Raw genomic sequence first — 20,690 nt, forward strand, 5'->3', positions numbered from 1 at the left:
CAGACCATCCCCTGGCACAGTGCTATATTAACCAGACCATCCCCTGTTACAGTGCTATATTAACCAGACCATCCCCTGGCACAGTGCTATATTAACCAGACCATCCCCTGTTAGTGCCAAATTAACCAGACCATCCCCTGGCACAGTGCTATATTAACCAGACCATCCCCTGACACAGTGCTATATTAACCAGACCATCCCCTGGCATGGCACAGTGCTATATTAACCAGACCATCCCCTGGCATGGCACAATGCTATATTAACCAGACCATCCCCTGGTATGGCACAGTGCTATATTAACCAGACCATCCCCTGGCATAGCACAGTGCTATATTAACCAGACCATCCCCTGGTACAGTGCTATATTAACCAGACCATCCTCTGGCATAGCACAGTGCTATATTAACCAAATCAAATCAAATCAAATCAAATGTTATTTGTCACATACACATGGTTAGCAGATGTTAATGCGAGTGTAGCGAAATGCTTGTGCTTCTAGTTCCGACAATGCAGTAATAACGAGTAATAACAAGTAATCTAACTAACAATTCCAAAAAACTACTGTCTTATACACAGTGTAAGGGGATAAAGAATATGTACATAAGGATATATGAATGAGTGATGGTACAGAGCAGCATAGGCAAGATACAGTAGATGATATCGAGTACAGTATATACATATGAGATGAGTATGTAAACCAAGTGGCATAGTTAAAGTGGCTAGTGATACATGTATTACATAAGGATGCAGTCAATGATATAGAGTACAGTATCTACGTATGCATATGAGATGAATAATGTAGGGTAAGTAACATTATATAAGGTAGCATTGTTTAAAGTGGCTAGTGATATATTTACATCATTTCCCATCAATTCCCATTATTAAAGTGGCTGAAGTAGAGTCAGTGTCATTGACAGTGTGTTGGCAGTAGCCACTCAATGTTAGTGGTGGCTGTTTAACAGTCTGATGGCCTTGAGATAGAAGCTGTTTTTCAGTCTCTCGGTCCCAGCTTTGATGCACCTGTACTGACCTCGCCTTCTGGATGACAGCGGGGTGAACAGGCAGTGGCTCGGGCTCGGGTGGTTGATGTCCTTGATGATCTTTATGGCCTTCCTGTAGCATCGGGTGGTGTAGGTGTCCTGGAGGGCAGGTAGTTTGCCCCCCTGGTGATGCGTTGTGCAGACCTCACTACCCTCTGGAGAGCCTTACGGTTGAGGGCGGTGCAGTTGCCATACCAGGCGGTGATACAGCCCGCCAGGATGCTCTCGATTGTGCATCTGTAGAAGTTTGTGAGTGCTTTTGGTGACAAGCCGAATTTCTTCAGCCTCCTGAGGTTGAAGAGGCGCTGCTGCGCCTTCCTCACGATGCTGTCTGTGTGAGTGGACCAATTCAGTTTGTCTGTGATGTGTATGCCGAGGAACTTAAAACTTGCTACCCTCTCCACTACTGTTCCATCAATGTGGAAAGGGAGGTGCTCCCTCTGCTGTTTCCTGAAGTCCACAGTCATCTCCTTTGTTTTGTTGATGTTGAGTGTGAGGTTATTTTCCTGACACCACACTCCGAGGGCCCTCACCTCCTCCCTGTAGGCCGTCTCGTCGTTGTTGGTAATCAAGCCTACCACTGTTGTGTCGTCCGCAAACTTGATGATTGAGTTAGAAGCGTGCGTGGCCACGCAGTCGTGGGTGAACAGGGAGTACAGGAGAGGGCTCAGAACGCACCCTTGTGGGGCCCCAGTGTTGAGGATCAGCGGGGAGGAGATGTTGTTGCCTACCCTCACCACCTGGGGGCGGCCCGTCAGGAAGTCCAGTACCCAGTTGCACAGGGCATGGGTCGAGACCCAGGGTCTCGAGCTTGATGACGAGCTTGGAGGGTACTATGGTGTTGAATGCCGAGCTGTAGTCGATGAACAGCATTCTCACATAGGTATTCCTCTTGTCCAGATGGGTTAGGGCAGTGTGCAGTGTGGTTGAGATTGCATCGTCTGTGGACCTATTTGGGCGGTAAGCAAATTGGAGTGGGTCTAGGGTGTCAGGTAGGGTGGAGGTGATATGGTCCTTGACTAGTCTCTCAAAGCACTTCATGATGACGGATGTGAGTGCTACGGGCGGTAGTCGTTTAGCTCAGTTACCTTAGCTTTCTTGGGAACAGGAACAATGGTGGCCCTCTTGAAGCATGTGGGAACAGCAGACTGGTATAGGGATTGATTGAATATGTCCGTAAACACACCGGCCAGCTGGTCTGCGCATGCTCTGAGGGGTATATACTGGGGATGCCGTCTGGGCCTGCAGCCTTGCGAGGGTTAACACGTTTAAATGTCTTACTCACTTTGGCTGCAGTGAAGGAGAGACCGCATGTTTTCGTTGCAGGCCGTGTCAGTGGCACTGTATTGTCCTCAAAGCGGGCAAAAAGTTATTTAGTCTGCCTGGGAGCAAGACATCCTGGTCCGTGACTGGGCTGGGTTTCTTCCTGTAGTCCGTGATTGACTGTAGACCCTGCCACATGCCTCTTGTGTCTGAGCCGTTGAATTGAGATTCTACTTTGTCTCTGTACTGGCGCTTAGCTTGTTTGATAGCCTTGCGGAGGAATAGCTGCACTGTTTGTATTCAGTCATGTTACCAGACACCTTGCCCTGATTAAAAGCAGTGGTTCGCGCCTTCAGTTTCACACGAATGCTGCCATCAATCCACGGTTTCTGGTTAGGGAATGTTTTAATCGTTGCTATGGGAACGACATCTTCAACGCACGTTCTAATGAACTCGCACACCAAATCAGCGTATTCGTCAATGTTGTTGTCTGACGCAATACGAAACATCTCCCAGTCCACGTGATGGAAGCAGTCTTGGAGTGTGGAGTCAGCTTGGTCGGACCAGCGTTGGACAGACCTCAGCGTGGGAGCCTCTTGTTTTAGTTTCTGTCTGTAGGCAGGGATCAACAACCACACCCACAGAGAAGCCAACAGAACAGCCCACTAGAGAGGTGACCACACCCACAGAGAAGCCAACAGAACAGCCCACTAGAGAGGTGGCCACCCTCACAGAGAAGCCAACAGAACAGCCCACTAGAGAGGTGACCACACCCCAGAGAAGCCAAAAGAACAGCCCACTAGAGAGGTGACCACACCCACAGAGAAGCCAGCAGAACAGCCCACTAGAGAGGTGGCCACCCTCACAGAGAAGCCAGCAGAACAGCCCACTAGAGAGGTGACCACACCCACAGAGAAGCCAACAGAACAGCCCACTAGGGTGACCACACCCACAGAAAAGCCAGCAGAACAGCCCACTAGGAGGTGACCACACCCACAGAGAAGCCAACAGAACAGCCCACTAGAGAGGTGACCACACTCACAGAGAAGCCAACAGAACAGCCCACTAGAGAGGTGACCACACCCACAAAGAAGCCAACAGAACAGCCCACTAGAGAGGTGGCCACCCTCACAGAGAAGCCAACAGAACAGCCCACTAGAGAGGTGACCACACCCACAGAGAAGCCAACAGAACAGCCCACTAGAGAGGTGACCACACCCACAGAGAAGCCAGCAGAACAGCCCACTAGAGGTGGCCACACCCACAGAGAAGGCCCACCTGGGCCTGCAGCAACAGAACAGCCCACTAGAGAGGTGACCACACCCACAGAGAAGCCAACAGAACAGCCCACTAGAGAGGTGACCACACCCACAGAGAAGCCAACAGAACAGCCCACTAGAGAGGTGACCACACCCACAGAGAAGCCAGCAGAACAGCCCACTAGAGAGGTGGCCACCCTCACAGAGAAGCCAGCAGAACAGCCCACTAGAGAGGTGACCACACCCACAGAGAAGCCAACAGAACAGCCCACTAGAGAGGTGACCACACCCACAGAGAAGCCAACAGAACAGCCCACTAGAGAGGTGACCACACCCACAGAGAAGCCAACAGAACAGCCCACTAGAGAGGTGACCACACCCACAGAGAAGCCAGCAGAACAGCCCACTAGAGAGGTGGCCACCCTCACAGAGAAGCCAGCAGAACAGCCCACTAGAGAGGTGACCACACCCACAGAGAAGCCAACAGAACAGCCCACTAGAGAGGTGACCACACCCCCAGAGAAGCCAACAGAACAGCCCACTAGAGAGGTGACCACACCCACAGAGAAGCCAACAGAACAGCCCACTAGAGAGGTGGCCACCCTCACAGAGAAGCCAACAGAACAGCCCACTAGAGAGGTGGCCACCCCAACAGAGAAGCCAACAGAACAGCCCACTAGAGAGGTGACCACACCCACAGAGAAGCCAACAGAACAGCCCACTAGAGAGGTGACCACACCCACAGAGAAGCCAACAGAACAGCCCACTAGAGAGGTGACCACACCCACAGAGAAGCCAGCAGAACAGCCCACTAGAGAGGTGGCCACCCTCACAGAGAAGCCAGCAGAACAGCCCACTAGAGAGGTGACCACACCCACAGAGAAGCCAACAGAACAGCCCACTAGAGAGGTGACCACACCCACAGAGAAGCCAACAGAACAGCCCACTAGAGAGGTGGCCACACCCACAGAGAAGCCAACAGAACAGCCCACTAGAGAGGTGGCCACACCCACAGAGAAGCCAACAGAACAGCCCACTAGAGAGGTGGCCACCCCAACAGAGAAGCCAGCAGAACAGCCCACTAGAGAGGTGGCCACACCCACAGAGAAGCCAACAGAACAGCCCACTAGAGAGGTGACCACACCCACAGAGAAGCCAACAGAACAGCCCACTAGAGAGGTGACCACACCCACAGAGAAGCCAGCAGAACAGCCCACTAGAGAGGTGGCCACCCTCACAGAGAAGCCAGCAGAACAGCCCACTAGAGAGGTGACCACACCCACAGAGAAGCCAACAGAACAGCCCACTAGAGAGGTGACCACACCCCCAGAGAAGCCAACAGAACAGCCCACTAGAGAGGTGACCACACCCACAGAGAAGCCAACAGAACAGCCCACTAGAGAGAAGGCCACCCTCACAGAGAAGCCAACAGAACAGCCCACTAGAGAGGTGGCCACCCCAACAGAGAAGCCAACAGAACAGCCCACTAGAGAGGTGACCACACCCACAGAGAAGCCAACAGAACAGCCCACTAGAGAGGTGACCACACCCACAGAGAAGCCAACAGAACAGCCCACTAGAGAGGTGACCACACCCACAGAGAAGCCAGCAGAACAGCCCACTAGAGAGGTGGCCACCCTCACAGAGAAGCCAGCAGAACAGCCCACTAGAGAGGTGACCACACCCACAGAGAAGCCAACAGAACAGCCCACTAGAGAGGTGACCACACCCACAGAGAAGCCAACAGAACAGCCCACTAGAGAGGTGGCCACACCCACAGAGAAGCCAACAGAACAGCCCACTAGAGAGGTGGCCACACCCACAGAGAAGCCAACAGAACAGCCCACTAGAGAGGTGGCCACCCCAACAGAGAAGCCAGCAGAACAGCCCACTAGAGAGGTGGCCACACCCACAGAGAAGCCAACAGAACAGCCCACCTCAGCTCCTGACAAAAGTTTCGACACCATAGCAGAACAGTCCACCCCTGACCAGAGTGTCGAAATCACAGCGGGACAGACAAATGAAGAACACCAAGCCCCTCTGATCACCCCCTGTCAGCCACCCTGATAGCCATCCTGACAACCCCCCCTCCCCCTCACCCACTGAGGACATACACAAGACACAGATTGTACTCCTTATGGACTCAAACGGGAAATATATATAAGAAAAGAAGAAAAAAATCTCACACTTTGAGTGCCTAATCTCTGGTGGTCAAACACCCAGCGCGCCCTAGACTTTCTGTCTGAGGACCAGCTAGGGTCACCCAGTCACATAATAATACACACAGGCACAAACGACCTGAGAGCACAGCAGGAAAGGGTGGCCACAGCACTGAAGGGAGTGATTGAAAAAGCGTCTACTTTCCCCAACGCACAAGTTGTTATATGCACCCTGCTGCCACAAAATAACTTCCACCCTGCTACCATAGAGTGGGTAAACGCAAGTATTTCCCGTGACTGTGCCTCAAAACCAAATGTTTTCCTGGCCCACCACTCCACCCTGGATTTGAACAGCCTTTACTACCAGGTCCACCTATACCTACACATAGAGGTCCCACGGGGAGAGGACCTACATCCAGACCACAAAACCACCAGCCACATCCACATCCGCACCTCAACCAATCAACACCCCCCCAAGTCAACCATGCCCACACTCCATTTAGGCCCCCTCAGATCAGACCCATGCCCCTCCTGCCCACCCCACCCCATGCCCTCCACTCCCACAAAGAGGGCCTCAATAGGAAAGTCATACATAGTCCAGGCAAACAGGCCCAACCCCTACTCTTACACGAGCCCAAGCCAATGGCATGTACCAGATGCTCAGCAGGCTCTGCTCACACTTACTGGCCTGAGGCCAAACCACACAACTAACAACATTGGACACTTTATGGAACACAAAGCCTTCACCATCTCACCCTGTGATATCCAAGACCCAAGGTCATCTGCATTTGGCCTAAAGAGCAGGAACCTGGACTACAGTATGGAGGCAATGGACCAACTGGTTGCCCTTTAGGTGCCTTTTGGCAGTAGATAACCTAAACAGTAGATTTGACCACTCAGCTTCCCTATCAAATCTAAACATTTCAAACAGAAAACTGTAGAAAATGAACAATGACAAATGGCTTGATGAAGAATGCAACTACCTAAGAAATAAATAGAGAAACCTGTCCAACCAAAAACATAGAGACCCAGAAAACCTGAGTCTACGCCTTCACTATGGTGAATCACTGAAACAATACAGAAATGCACCACGGAAAAAGAAGGAACAGCACATAAGTAAGGACCGATGCTGGGAGATGAGAAGCAAGTACAGGGAGTGAACATTTAATGGATAAGAGACAAGAAACAAACAATGTCTGGACAATATAAAATGTAACAACATCAATGCTGACACGGTGAAAAAACTGAGGAGCAGACAGATATAGAGGGGCAATTAACATAGTAATGGAGTCCAGGTGAGTCCAATATCGCGCAGATGCGCGTAAATAATGGTGACAGGTGTGCATAATGGACTAATATGGGAGCTGTGGTGAAGCGATGCTTGAGGTCCAGGAACGCCCGGTCAGCAGCTGGGGATGAACGGAACCTTGGGAGAGGTGAGCGCAGAAAGGGGGGAAGCCAGGGTGCTGTAACCTTGGATAAAGCGGCGATAGAAATGGGAAAATCCCAGGAAGCGTTGCAGCTGCATTCTGGACGTAGGTTGGGGCCAATCCATCACCTTTTCGGGATCCATCTGCACATTTCCCGCAGCGATGACGTAACCAAGGAAGGAGATGGTGGAGAAATGGAATTCACACTTTTTCCGGCTTTCACAAAAAGCTGGTTCTCCAGGAGACGCTGAAGGACCCGTCGGATGTGTTCTTGGGGTGAGCGGGAGAAAACGAGGATGTCGTCGAGGTAGACGAACACAAACCGATTCAGCATGTTTCCGAGAACGTTGTTAACCAGCGTCTGGAATACAGCTGGAGCGTTGGTCAGACTAAATGGCATAACCAGATATTTTTAGTGTCCGCTGGCCGTGTTGATGGCAGTCTTCCACTCCCCTTCCCGCATCCACACCAGATGGTAGGTGTTCCGCAGGTCCAACTTGGAGAAAATGGTGGCCCCCTGGAGTGGCTCGAAGGTTGAGGCGATGAGTGGTATCGTGTAACGGTTCTTAACCGAGATGTCATTGAGTCCCCGGTAGTCGATGCACTGGAAAAACCCTGCGCCGGCAGGGGAGGCAGAAGGACGGATACACCCAGCAGTCCTTGATGTAGGTCCCCATAGCCTTGGTCTCCAGACCCGACAGTGAATACAGTCGTCATTGGGGTGGAATGGTGCTTGGGAGAAGTACGATCCCACAGTCATAAGGTTGATGTGGAGGAAGCGAAGTGGCCCGGGCCTTGCTGAAAAGCCCCCGGAGGTCCTGGTACTCCGTGGGAACAGCGGAGAGGTCTGAGGCTACTTCTGAGCCCACAGGAAGACTTCCCGTAGCAGGCTGTGTCGACTTCAGGCAATGGGATCCAAACCATGAAAGAGAGAGAGAGCGAGAGAGAAAGAGAGGAGAGTATGAGGGGAAGGTATGGAGAGTGAGAGAGAGAGAGAGTGAGAGAGAGAGAGAGAGAGAGAGAGAGAGAGAGAGAGGGAGGGAGGGGTAGGTATGAGAGCTTTTCAAGTTATACAACTTAAAAAATACAGTATGATAAGTTTTGGGATTAATTAAAGAAATACCAAAAGATCAGTTTTGAGTGGAGTTTTCCTGTAAACTGGAGAAAGGGGAAGAGGGGGAGGATAGACAGGAAATGGAACAAGGTAAATTCCACATGGTCACATGGTTAAACTCAAAGGGTTAAGGTTAGATATTAATTCAGAGTGGTTAAGGTTAGGTATTAATTCATAGTGGTTAAGGTTAGGTATTAATTCATAGTGGTTAAGGTTAGGTATTAATTCAGAGTGGTTAAGGTTAGGTATTAATTCAGAGTGGTTAAGGTTAGGTATTAATTCAGGTGGTTAAGGTTAGGTATTAATTCAGTGGTTAGTTAGGTTTCAGAGGGTTAGGTTATATTAATTCAGAGTGGTTAAGGTTAGGTATTAATTCAGAAGGTTAGGTATTAATTCATAGTGGTTAAGGTTAGGTATTAATTCAGTGGTTAGTTAGGTATTAATTCATAGTTTAAGGTTAGGTATTAATTCAGAGTGGTTAAGGTTAGATATTAATTCAGAGTGGTTAAGGTTAGGTATTAATTCATAGTGGTTAAGGTTAGGTATTAATTCAGAGTGGTTAAGGTTAGGTATTAATTCAGAGTGGTTAAGGTTAGGTATTAATTCATAGTGGTTAAGGTTAGGTATTAATTCATAGTGGTTAAGGTTAGGTATTAATTCATAGTGGTTAAGGTTAGGTATTAATTCATAGTGGTTAAGGTTAGGTATTCATTCAGAGTGGTTAAGGTTAGGTATTAATTCATAGTGGTTAAGGTTAGGTATTAATTCAGAGTTGTTAAGGTTAGGTATTAATTCAGAGTGGTTAAGGTTAGGTATTAATTCATAGTGGTTAAGGTTAGGTATTAATTCATAGTGGTTAAGGTTAGGTATTCATTCAGAGTGGTTAAGGTTAGGTATTCATTCAGAGTGGTTAAGGTTAGGTATTAATTCATAGTGGTTAAGGTTAGGTATTCATTCAGAGTGGTTAAGGTTAGGTATTCATTCAGAGTGGTTAAGGTTAGGTATTAATTCATAGTGGTTAAGGTTAGATATGAATTCAGAGTGGTTAAGGTCAGGTATTCATTCAGAGTGGTTAAGGTTAGATATGAATTCAGAGTGGTTAAGGTTAGGTATTCATTCAGAGTGGTTAAGGTTAGGTATTCATTCAGAGTGGTTAAGGTTAGGTATTCATTCAGAGTGGTTAAGGTTAGGTATTAATTCATAGTGGTTAAGGTTAGGTATTCATTCAGAGTGGTTAAGGTTAGGTATTAATTCATAGTGGTTAAGGTTAGATATGAATTCAGAGTGGTTAAGGTCAGGTATTCATTCAGAGTGGTTAAGGTTAGATATGAATTCAGAGTGGTTAAGGTTAGGTATTCATTCAGAGTGGTTAAGGTTAGGTATTCATTCAGAGTGGTTAAGGTTAGGTATTCATTCAGAGTGGTTAAGGTTAGGTATTCATTCAGAGTGGTTAAGGTTAGGTATTCATTCAGAGTGGTTAAGGTTAGGTATTCATTCAGAGTGGTTAAGGTTAGGTATTAATTCATAGTGGTTAAGGTTAGGTATTCATTCAGAGTGGTTAAGGTTAGGTATTCATTCAGAGTGGTTAAGGTTAGGTATTAATTCAGAGTGGTTAAGGTTAGGTATTCATTCAGAGTGGTTAAGGTTAGGTATTCATTCAGAGTGGTTAAGGTAGGGTATTTATTCAGAGTGGTTAAGGTTAGGTATTCATTCAGAGTGGTTAGTCTATCATCAGGCTAAGGTTAGATTCATTCAGATCACAAACACATTCATTCAGAGTGGTTACACCATTCAGGTGGTTAAGGTAGGATATTTATTCACTGGTTAATTTAGGGCTATGCCAGTCTCTCATCAGGCTTCAGACCACTTCGATCACAAACACAACCTCAACCACACTACACCACTGCCCTCTGGTGGCTGTACTACATGTGTTCACTACTTCATTTAGCCATTAGATGGTTCTGTTTACATGTAACTACAGATATCTGGTGTTCTTTATTTGACGTCTCATTGAGAAATTATAAATTGGTATTTTTTACATTTTATTTATTATTATCAATTATGGATTCCCACAGTCTTCCTGGGGTCCAGCGAAATTAAGGCAGATATACATTTTTTTAAACATTCCAATACATTCAACATAGATTTCACAAGTGTGGAGGTTGGTGTCAAAATAATGCAAAGTACACAACCTGCCCAGCTAACACACGAAGTACAGGAAACCATATGTGTCTAAGGTGGGAATATCAGTACTAGCTTTTTCAATGCAAAAACACATGTTATAGCTTAAAGTAACAGGATTTAGGAGCCATCAAAACTCTGTTTTCTCACACAATTTGCATATCATAGCCTTTGGAAATGTTGCGCAACAGGAACACTAAAATGAACAGCAATGACTTGTTTTTTAAACATGTCATGCTAGCTCCATCCTGGTGGCACAGTGGACTAAATAGACAGACCAGAGCAGGTTCTCAGTAATGCCACAATAAAATGTCAACATGTTTTCATAATGCCTAAGCAAATTCATTTCCATGTGTTCTGTCTGCTAGGAGTTCAAAACTGTTCAACTAAGCTAGCAGTGTTATTGAAACATTGTCTCAGAATTAACTATAAATAACCTATCATTTCCATCAATGAAACCTCACAGGAAAACATTCAAGGAACCATAGTTTAACATTCTCAGAACCTCCCTGAAACCATAGTCAAATGTTCAGGGAACCATAGTAACATGTTCTCAGAACCTCCCTGAAACCACAGTAAAATGTTCTCAGAACCTCCCTGAAACCACAGTAAAATGTTCTCAGAACCTCCCTGAAACCATAGTAAAATGTTCTCAGAACCTCCCTGAAACCACAGTAAAATGTTCTCAGATCCTCCCTGAAACCACAGTAAAATGTTCTCAGATCCTCCCTGAAACCATAGTAAAATGTTCTCAGAACATATGGGAAGCCAAAAGGGATCAAGCCTGAATTATATCTGTCTCTCTCTCTCGTGTGTGTTTCAGTGTTTTAGGCCAGACAGTTAAGTTTCTAATAACAGCTAGATGGACGTTGTGTGTCTCCTCTCTTCTCCATGGTCATGATATTGATGGTGAATTATTCACACCAAAGGTGACGCCAGCCTGCGTACCAAATGGCATTCTATTCCCTTTATACTACTGTTGAACTGGAACCAGAGGGTAAATAGGGTGCCATTTGAGGCCCCAGGTCACCCACTAGGACTGGGAGTTATCTACTAGGAGAAATGTCACGTGGATATAAACATTGTTTTAAACACACAACAGACATTAGATCACCACTAGTAACAGACATTAGAGCACCACTAGTAACAGACATTAGAGCACCACTAGTAACAGACATTAGAGCACCACTAGTAACAGACATTAGAGCACCACTAGTAACAGACATTAGAGCACCACTAGTAACAGACATTAGAGTACCACTAGTAACAGACATTAGATCACCACTAGTAACAGACATTAGATCACCACTAGTAACAGACATTAGAGCACCACTAGTAACAGACATTAGAGCACCACTAGTAACAGACATTAGAGCACCACTAGTAACAGACATTAGAGCACCACTAGTAACAGACATTAGAGCACCACTAGTAACAGACATTAGAGCACCACTAGTAACAGACATTAGAGCACCACTAGTAACAGACATTAGAGCACCACTAGTAACAGACATTAGAGCACCACTAGTAACAGACATTAGATCACCACTAGTAACAGATTAGAGCATTTAGAGCACCACTAGAACAGACATTAGAGCACCACTAGTAACAGACATTAGATCACCACTAGTAACAGACATTAGAGCACCACTAGTAACAGACATTAGAGCACCACTAGTAACAGACATTAGAGCACCACTAGTAACAGACATTAGAGCACCACTAGTAACAGACATTAGAGCACCACTAGTAACAGACATTAGAGCACCACTAGTAACAGACATTAGAGCACCACTAGTAACAGACATTAGAGCACCACTAGTAACAGACATTAGAGCACCACTAGTAACAGACATTAGAGCACCACTAGTAACAGACATTAGAGCACCACTAGTAACAGACATTAGAGCACCACTAGTAACAGACATTAGAGCACCACTAGTAACAGACATTAGAGCACCACTAGTAACAGACATTAGACCACTAGTAACAGACATTAGAGCACCACTAGTAACAGACATTAGAGCACCACTAGTAACAGACATTAGAGCACCACTAGTAACAGACATTAGAGCACCACTAGTAACAGACATTAGAGCACCACTAGTAACAGACATTAGAGCACCACTAGTAACAGACATTAGAGCACCACTAGTAACAGACATTAGAGCACCACTAGTAACAGACATTAGAGCACCACTAGTAACAGACATTAGACATTAGCACCACTAGTAACAGACATTAGAGCACCACTAGTAACAGACATTAGAGCACCACTAGTAACAGACATTAGAGCACCACTAGTAACAGACATTAGAGCACCACTAGTAACAGACATTAGAGCACCACTAGTAACAGACATTAGAGTAACAGACATTAGAGCACTAGTAACAGACATTAGAGCACCACTAGTAACAGACATTAGAGCACCACTAGTAACAGACATTAGAGCACCACTAGTAACAGACATTAGAGCACCACTAGTAACAGACATTAGAGCACCACTAGTAACAGACATTAGAGCACCACTAGTAACAGACATTAGAGCACCACTAGTAACAGACATTAGAGCACCACTAGTAACAGACATTAGAGCACCACTAGTAACAGACATTAGAGCACCACTAGTAACAGACATTAGAGCACCACTAGTAACAGACATTAGAGCACCACTAGTAACAGACATTAGAGCATAGTAACAGACATTAGAGCACCACTAGTAACAGACATTAGAGCACCACTAGTAACAGACATTAGAGCACCACTAGTAACAGACATTAGAGCACCACTAGTAACAGACATTAGAGCACCACTAGTAACAGACATTAGAGCACCACTAGTAACAGACATTAGAGCACCACTAGTAACAGACATTAGAGCACCACTAGTAACAGACATTAGAGTAACACCACTAGTAACAGACATTAGAGCACCACTAGTAACAGACATTAGAGCACCACTAGTAACAGACATTAGAGCACCACTAGTAACAGACATTAGAGCACCACTAGTAACAGACATTAGAGCACCACTAGTAACAGACATTAGAGCACCACTAGTAACAGACATTAGACACCACTTAACAGACATTAGAGCACCACTAGTAACAGACATTAGAGCACCACTAGTAACAGACATTAGAGCACCACTAGTAACAGACATTAGAACACCACTAGTAACAGACATTAGAGCACCACTAGTAACAGACATTAGAGCACCACTAGTAACAGACATTAGAGCACCACTAGTAACAGACATTAGAGCACCACTAGTAACAGACATTAGAGCACCACTAGTAACAGACATTAGAGTAACAGACATTAGAGCACCACTAGTAACAGACATTAGACCACTAGTAACACATTAGATCACTAGTAACAGACATTAGAGCACCACTAGTAACAGACATTAGAGCACCACTAGTAACAGACATTAGAGCACCACTAGTAACAGACATTAGAGCACCACTAGTAACAGACATTAGAGCACCACTAGTAACAGACATTAGAGCACCACTAGTAACCACTAGTACAGACATTAGATCACCACTAGTAACAGACATTAGAGCACCACTAGTAACAGACATTAGAGCACCACTAGTAACAGACATTAGAGCACCACTAGTAACAGACATTAGAGCACCACTAGTAACAGACATTAGAGCACCACTAGTAACAGACATTAGAGCACCACTAGTAACAGACATTAGATCACCACTAGTAACAGACATTAGACAGACATTAGAGCACCACAGACATTAGTAACAGACATTAGAGCACCACTAGTAACAGACATTAGAGCACCACTAGTAACAGACATTAGACCACTAGCACCACTAGTAACAGACATTAGAGCACCACTAGTAACAGACATTAGAGCACCACTAGTAACAGACATTAGAGCACCACTTAGTAACAGACATTAGAACAGACATTAGAGCACCACTAGTAACAGACATTAGAGCACCACTAGTAACAGACATTAGAGCACCACTAGTAACAGACATTAGAGCACCACTAGTAACAGACATTAGAGCACCACTAGTAACAGACATTAGAGCACCACTAGTAACAGACATTAGAACAGACATTAGAGCACCACTAGTAACAGACATTAGAGCACCACTAGTAACAGACATTAGAGCACCACTAGTAACAGACATTAGACATTAGAGCACCACTAGTAACAGACATTAGAGCACCACTAGTAACAGACATTAGAGCACCACTAGTAACAGACATTAGAGCACCACTAGTAACAGACATTAGAGCACCACTAGTAACAGACATTAGAGCACCACTAGTAACAGACATTAGAGCACCACTAGTAACAGACATTAGAGCACCACTAGTAACAGACATTAGAGCACCACTAGTAACAGACATTAGAGCACCACTAGTAACAGACATTAGAACACCACTAGTAACAGACATTAGAGCACCACTAGTAACAGACATTAGAGCACCACTAGTAACAGACATTAACAGACATTAGAGCACCACTAGTAACAGACATTAGAGCACCACTAGTAACAGACATTAGACATTAGAGCACCACTAGTAACAGACATTAGAGCACCACTAGTAACAGACATTAGAGCACCACTAGTAACAGACATTAGAGCACCACTAGTAACAGACATTAGAGCACCACTAGTAACAGACATTAGAGCACCACTAGTAACAGACATTAGTACCACAGTAACATTAGAGCACCACTAGTAACAGACATTAGAGCACCACTAGTAACAGACATTAGAGCACCACTAGTAACAGACATTAGAGCACCACTAGTAACAGACATTAGAGCACCACTAGTAACAGACATTAGAGCACCACTAGTAACAGACATTAGAGCACCACTAGTAACAGACATTAGAGCACCACTAGTAACAGACATTAGAGCACCACTAGTAACAGACATTAGAGCACCACTAGTAACAGACATTAGAGCACCACTAGTAACAGACATTAGTAACAGACATTAGAGCACCACTAGTAACAGACATTAGAGCACCACTAGTAACAGACATTAGAGCACCACTAGTAACAGACATTAGAGCACCACTAGTAACAGACATTAGAGCACCACTAGTAACAGACATTAGAGCACCACTAGTAACAGACATTAGAGCACCACTAGTAACAGACATTAGAGCACCACTAGTAACAGACATTAGATACCACTAGTAACAGACATTAGAGCACCACTAGTAACAGACATTAGAGCACCACTAGTAACAGACATTAGATCACCACTAGTAACAGACATTAGAGCACCACTAGTAACAGACATTAGAGCACCACTAGTAACAGACATTAGAGCACCACTAGTAACAGACATTAGAGCACCACTAGTAACAGACATTAGAGCACCACTAGTAACAGACATTAGAGCACCACTAGTAACAGACATTAGAGCACCACTAGTAACAGACATTAGAGCACCACTAACAGACATTAAGCAGAACAGACATTAGAGCACCACTAGTAACAGACATTAGAGCACCACTAGTAACAGACATTAGAGCACCACTAGTAACAGACATTAGAGCACCACTAGTAACAGACATTAGAGCACCACTAGTAACAGACATTAGAGCACCACTAGTAACAGACATTAGAGCACCACTAGTAACAGACATTAGACATTAGAACAGACATTAGAGCACCACTAGTAACAGACATTAGAGCACCACTAGTAACAGACATTAGAGCACCACTAGTAACAGACATTAGAGCACCACTAGTAACAGACATTAGATCACCACTAGTAACAGACATTAGAGCACCACTAGTAACAGACATTAGAGCACCACTAGTAACAGACATTAGAGCACCACTAGTAACAGACATTAGAGCACCACTAGTAACAGACATTAGACATTAGAGCACCACTAGTAACAGACATTAGAGACCACTAGTAACACCACTAGTAACAGACATTAGAGCACCACTAGTAACAGACATTAGAGCACCACTAGTAACAGACATTAGATCACCACTAGTAACAGACATTAGAGCACCACTAGTAACAGACATTAGAGCACCACTAGTAACAGACATTAGATCACCACTAGTAACAGACATTAGAGCACCACTAGTAACAGACATTAGATCACCACTAGTAACAGACATTAGAGCACCACTAGTAACAGACATTAGAGCACCACTAGTAACAGACATTAGAGCACCACTAGTAACAGACATTAGAGCACCACTAGTAACAGACATTAGAGCACCACTAGTAACAGACATTAGAGCACCACTAGTAACAGACATTAGAACACCACTAGTAACAGACATTAGAGCACCACTAGTAACAGACATTAGAGCACCACTAGTAACAGACATTAGAGCACCACTAGTAACAGACATTAGACACCACTAGTAACAGACATTAGATCACCACTAGTAACAGACATTAGAGCACCACTAGTAACAGACATTAGACATTAGCACCACTAGTAACAGACATTAGAGCACCACTAGTAACAGACATTAGAGCACCACTAGTAACAGACATTAGATCACCACTAGTAACAGACATTAGAGCACCACTAGTAACAGACATTAGAGCACCACTAGTAACAGACATTAGAGCACCACTAGAACAGACATTAGAGCACCACTAGTAACAGACATTAGAGCACCACTAGTAACAGACATTAGAGCACCACTAGTAACAGACATTAGAGCACCACTAGTAACAGACATTAGAGCACCACTAGTAACAGACATTAGAGCACCACTAGTAACAGACATTAGAGCACCACTAGTAACAGACATTAGAGCACCACTAGTAACAGACATTAGAGCACCACTAGTAACAGACATTAGAGCACCACTAGTAACAGACATTAGAGCACCACTAGTAACAGACATTAGAGCACCACTAGTAACAGACATTAGAGCACCACAGACATTAGTAAGTAACAGACATTAGAGCACCACTAGTAACAGACATTAGAGCACCACTAGTAACAGACATTAGATCACCACTAGTAACAGACATTAGACATTAGAGCACCACTAGTAACAGACATTAGAGCACCACTAGTAACAGACATTAGAGCACCACTAGTAACAGACATTAGAGCACCACTAGTAACAGACATTAGAGCACCACTAGTAACAGACATTAGAGCACCACTAGTAACAGACATTAGAGCACCACTAGTAACAGACATTAGAGCACCACTAGTAACAGACATTAGAGCACCACTAGTAACAGACATTAGAGCACCACTAGTAACAGACATTAGACCACTAGCACCACTAGTAACAGACATTAGAGCACCACTAGTAACAGACATTAGAGCACCACTAGTAACAGACATTAGAGCACCACTAGTAACAGACATTAGAGCACCACTAGTAACAGACATTAGAGCACCACTAGTAACAGACATTAGAGCACCACTAGTAACAGACATTAGAGCACCACTAGTAACAGACATTAGACACCACTAGTAACAGACATTAGACATAGAGCACCACTAGTAACAGACATTAGAGCACCACTAGTAACAGACATTAGAGCACCACTAGTAACAGACATTAGAGCACCACTAGTAACAGACATTAGAACAGACATTACACCACTAGTAACAGACATTAGATCACCACTAGTAACAGACATTAGAGCACCACTAGTAACAGACATTACACCACTAGTAACAGACATTAGAGCACCACTAGTAACAGACATTAGAGCACCACTAGTAACAGACATTACATTAACAGACATTACCACTAGTAACAGACATTAGAGCACCACTAGTAACAGACATTAGAGCACCACTAGTAACAGACATTAGAGCACCACTAGTAACAGACATTAGAGCACAGACATTAACTAGTAACAGACATTAGAGACATTAGACACCACTAGTAACAGACATTAGAGCACCACTAGTAACAGACATTAGAGCACCACTAGTAACAGACATTAGAGCACCACTAGTAACAGACATTAGAGCACCACTAGTAACAGACATTAGAGCACCACTAGTAACAGACATTAGAGCACCACTAGTAACAGACATTAGAGCACCACTAGTAACAGACATTAGAGCACCACTAGTAACAGACATTAGAGCACCACTAGTAACAGACATTAGATCACCACTAGTAACAGACATTAGAGCACCACTAGTAACAGACATTAGAGCACCACTAGTAACAGACATTAGATCACCACTAGTAACAGACATTAGAGCACCACTAGTAACAGACATTAGAGCACCACTAGTAACAGACATTAGATCACCACTAGTAACAGACATTAGAGCACCACTAGTAACAGACATTAGAGCACCACTAGTAACAGACATTAGAGCACCACTAGTAACAGACATTAGAGCACCACTAGTAACAGACATTAGAGCACCACTAGTAACAGACATTAGAGCACCACTAGTAACAGACATTAGATCACCACTAGTAACAGACATTAGAGCACCACTAGTAACAGACATTAGAGCACCACTAGTAACAGACATTAGAGCACCACTAGTAACAGACATTAGAGCACCACTAGTAACAGACATTAGAGCACCACTAGTAACAGACATTAGAGCACCACTAGTAACAGACATTAGAGCACCACTAGTAACAGACATTAGAGCACCACTAGTAACAGACATTAGAGCACCACTAGTAACAGACATTAGAGCACCACTAGTAACACCACTAGTAACAGACATTAGAGCACCACTAGTAACAGACATTAGATCACCACTAGTAACAGACATTAGAGCACCACTAGTAACAGACATTAGAGCACCACTAGTAACAGACATTAGAGCACCACTAGTAACAGACATTAGAGCACCACTAGTAACAGACATTAGATCACACTAGTAACAGACATTAGATCACCACTAGTAACAGACATTAGAGCACCACTAGTAACAGACATTAGATCACCACTAGTAACAGACATTAGAGCACCACTAGTAACAGACATTAGATCACCACTAGTAACAGACATTAGATCACCACTAGTAACAGACATTAGAGCACCACTAGTAACAGACATTAGATCACCACTAGTAACAGACATTAGAGCACCACTAGTAACAGACATTAGAGCACCACTAGTAACAGACATTAGAGCACCACTAGTAACAGACATTAGAGCACCACTAGTAACAGACATTAGAGCACCACTAGTAACAGACATTAGAGCACCACTAGTAACAGACATTAGAGCACCACTTAGATCACCACTAAACAGACATTAGAGCACCACTAGTAACAGACATTAGATCACCACTAGTAACAGACATTAGAGCACCACTAGTAACAGACATTAGAGCACCACTAGTAACAGACATTAGAGCACCACTAGTAACAGACATTAGAGCACCACTAGTAACAGACATTAGATCACCACTAGTAACAGACATTAGAGCACCACTAGTAACAGACATTAGAGCACCACTAGTAACAGACATTAGAGCACCACTAGTAACAGACATTAGAGCACCACTAGTAACAGACATTAGAGCAGATTAGAGCACTAGTAACAGACATTAGACACCACTAGTAACAGACATTAGAGCACCACTAGTAACAGACATTAGAGCACCACTAGTAACAGACATTAGAGCACCACTAGTAACAGACATTAGAGCACCACTAGTAACAGACATTAGAGCACCACTAGTAACAGACATTAGAGCACCACTAGTAACAGACATTAGAGCACCACTAGTAACAGACATTAGAGCACCACTAGTAACAGACATTAGAGCACCACTAGTAACAGACATTAGAGCACCACTAGTAACAGACATTAGAGCACCACTAGTAACAGACATTAGAGCACCACTAGTAACAGACATTAGAGCACCACTAGTAACAGACATTAGAGCACCACTAGTAACAGACATTAGAGCACCACTAGTAACAGACATTAGATCACCACTAGTAACAGACATTAGAGCACCACTAGTAACAGACATTAGAGCACCACTAGTAACAGACATTAGATCACCACTAGTAACAGACATTGAGCACCACTAGTAACAGACATTAGAACACCACTAGTAACAGACATTAGAGCACCACTAGTAACCGACATTAGAGCACCACTAGTAACAGACATTAGAGCACCACTAGTAACAGACATTAGATCACCACTAGTAACAGACATTAGATCACCACTAGTAACAGACATTAGAGCACCACTAATGAACATTAGAGCACCACTAAGTAAGCAGACATTAGATCACCACT

This window comes from Oncorhynchus tshawytscha, linkage group LG22, assembly GCF_018296145.1.
Source record: "Oncorhynchus tshawytscha isolate Ot180627B linkage group LG22, Otsh_v2.0, whole genome shotgun sequence".
NCBI lineage: Eukaryota > Metazoa > Chordata > Actinopteri > Salmoniformes > Salmonidae > Oncorhynchus > Oncorhynchus tshawytscha.